Here is a 3,296-nt window from a genome sequence, read left to right as displayed (position 1 = left end):
TCTCTCTCATCTGATTGGTCAATTTCTCTCTCATCTGATTGGTCAATTTCTCTCTCATCTGATTGGTCAATTTTGGTTAATTCTCAAAACCTCATCTTGGCAAAAAACTTTCCTGCCTATGTATGTGTGGTGGCCAGCAGAAGCCTGTGCCACTCTGCAACGGCACATGTGGCTTCCCACAAATAAATAAATAAATCTTAATAAAAAAAAAACAGTCAGAGGAGATGAAGGAGTTCTGTGAAATGCTATCTCCTGGACAGGATATGGCTATCACACGCATGTGCACCCATGTGTAGAGGTAACCACACACAACAACTGCAATTACCTGTACATGGCCAGTCCAACAAATATTCCTGCAGAGATAGGAGAGGCCACCTCTGATCATTGGCCACACAAAGCTTCAAGAAATCCAGGAAATGTAGTTTAGGTGTGTGCTCAAGTGGAAGAGAAGAAATATTCAAGAAGTAACAATGAGAGCCACATACCCTGGTGAATTCCCACATCATTTAGTCTTCATTTGGACTCATGAATGTAGCTTTGGTTATGATTGTTTGTTTTGGTTTGGTTTGGTTTGGTTTGGCCTCCAGAACAGATTGAACAGTACCACCCCAAAATTCATCGTGCCCATTCAGCTCCATGAAGCCTTATTTGGAGACAGTATCATAACTGCTATGAGTGTTTAAGGCTCTCAAGGTGAGATCATCCTTGACATCTTCTCTCAGAAGATAAAGGCTAGGCAGGAATCACTAGAGGTTGAGGGGGAGAAGGTGGAGGAAGATGAAGAGAAGGGAAGGATTCTGGGACAAAGGCATGCCACATGGAGATAGGTGACTCAGAACTAGACCTGCCGCATGGAGATATAGGTGGACTAGAACTAGACCACTCTATTCTCAGGAGCATCAGAAGAGCCTGAGGCCGGAATAGGCAGAGCTGAATTCCCCCTTGAGCCCTCAGGAGGGTCACCACCTTGGCTACCCGGATCATGACAGGGTAAAAGTCTGGCATCTTAAAGTCTGACATCTGACAATTTTGTGTAATTCACTCTAACAGCTGGCATAATCCATATGGCTTCCCTCGTCATGATCTCCTGCCTGCCACCAAGGCCTGACCTTCTAACCTTCTAACATCTCCTCACACACTCAGCATGCAATCCATCATTGTCTTTGACATCCTGCACTTTGAAGGCCTCTGTTCTAGATGGTTGTGGTGGTCTGACTGAGAAATGTATCCCATGAGCTCAGCTATTTGAACACTAGGTTCCCAGTTGATGGCATGTTTGGAGAGGTGGGACAGCCTTGCTGGAGGAAATACATCACCAGAAGATGAGCTTTGAACATTCATAGCCTTATCCACATCCTAGTTCACTCTGCTTTGTGTCTGTGGTTGAAGCTGTGAGCTCTCAGTTCCCTGACCCTGCCGCCATGCCTGTTGCTTGCTGCCATGCCTCCCCATCGTGGTAGATTCTTAGCTCTCTGGCACCATAAGCTAAGATAAATTCCCTCCTCCTTACATTGTCTGGTCGTGGTGTCTTATCACAGCAATAGATAAGTAGCTAATACAGTAGTGTTCTCCAATTTGCTTCCTCGTCACATTCATTTCTACAAGCTCTAATGAGGCCAGAGCCAGTCTTGCTGAGCACACATCAGAAATCATTGTTGCCCATGAGAGAAGAGGACTGACCTCCCCATTGCAGCCTATAAACCTGGGCCAGGCTCCCCACCTCATACAGCCCTTACCACTCCAAGCTGCCAGGTTGCTTCTCAGCAGGACCAACCATCAGCTCTCTATGCCAGAGACACAGCCTCTCATTGCTTGGACCCTTACTCAGTTAATGTCTGCAGACCCATGTGGGATTCCTGCATGTACATGATCGTCATAGAACCCTGCATTGGACACAATAGCACTCCCCAGGTGCACTATGAGCCAAAAATTGTCCAAAGTGTAAACAGGCATTCATTTCTTTAATCATTATAACATTCTTCTAATGTAAACTCCATTCTATAGATGAGGAGACTACGGTGAGGGAGAAGCAGTTTGTTCAGGAGCTCCCAGCCTTCAACCTGCTGCGACAGGCAAGATTCAAGTCCAAACCAAGCAGCCTTTGTTCTCTCACCCCCACCCCCACCAAAGTATTTTGCTGCTGTTTGCAAAAATCCCTGATACTCAGAAGTAACTACAAATACATGGGGACTCCTTAACAACAAACTGTTCCATAAAGAATGGGTATTAGATCATTAGATCAAAACCAAAGACACCCAAAGACATCGCAGGCTTAAGCGACAGCCTGCAAATATTGGTTCACCAGTTAGACACTGCAACTGCTAAGAAAGTGGAAGCAAATGGAACTGGGCATGGTTATGTGGCTTCTCTGTGCTGTCTTGGAAACTGTTTTCTATACTAAAGCTATTCTAAAGTTATTAAAAAAAAAAAAAAGCTTATTTAAAGAAAAAAAATATCCTGTTCCCTGCCAAGTGCATCAGAACAGAATTGCCACAAAAGAGGGTTTCTTTTCTTCGGCTTCAGATTGGAAGTGCTGACTGACTTGCTTACCTGATGAGTTGGAGAAGGTAGATTAGGATGCGGGCTTTCTGTGTATTGCCTTCCTGGACATTTAAACTCTGTCCTAAGTGTGTGAGTTTCGTGTACATTTTGTTCTTGGAAATTTTTCATATGAAATTTGTGTTAATTATTTGAGAATTTTATACCACGTCTTTGAATCTTTGCCACTTCTCCCACTCCTCCACCTAACTCCTCCCAGATCCACCCCCACATCCCCACACCCCACAACTACTGACTTTTTTTTTAACAACTCAGTTTGTGCTGCCCATATGTTCATGGGTGTGGGGCCATCCACTGCAGTGTGGTCCACCTACTAGGAGCCGCACCCTAAAAGAAAACTGACTCTCCCTCCCCTAGAGGCCATCCACTGTCAGTGTCTCTCAGCTCAGGCTAGGGGCTCATGCTAGAATGCTGACTGATGGAAATATATTAAAGAAGCAAAGAAATGGAGGCATAGCACAGTGGTTTTAAAATATGTCAGGCTAGGGACATAGTTCAGTGGCAGAGTACTTGCCAGGTGCATACAGTGTGTAAAGTGGGTCCCATCCCCACTACTGCAAGATAAAAAATAAATAAAATCTATCTACAAACACTGGGATACTCTTCCCTTTTTTTGAGTTTTTTTTTATTGGGTATTTATTTCATTTACATTTCCAATACTATCCCAAAAGTCCCCCACACGCTCCCCCACCCACTCCCCTACCCACCCACTCCCCTACCCACCCACTCCCCTACCC

The 3,296-nt window shown here is 44.8% G+C and overlaps 1 pseudogene; it reads left to right on the top strand.

The window, feature by feature from the left end:
• The window catches only part of LOC110307109, a 36,252-nt pseudogene that overhangs the window by 7,047 nt on the left and 25,909 nt on the right, over positions 1-3,296 (top strand).

This window comes from Mus caroli, chromosome 2 (genome assembly GCF_900094665.2).
Source record: "Mus caroli chromosome 2, CAROLI_EIJ_v1.1, whole genome shotgun sequence".
Classification (NCBI taxonomy): domain Eukaryota; kingdom Metazoa; phylum Chordata; class Mammalia; order Rodentia; family Muridae; genus Mus; species Mus caroli.
The sequence above is the reverse complement of the archived record's forward strand: the minus strand, read 5'-3'. Positions and strand labels throughout refer to the sequence as shown.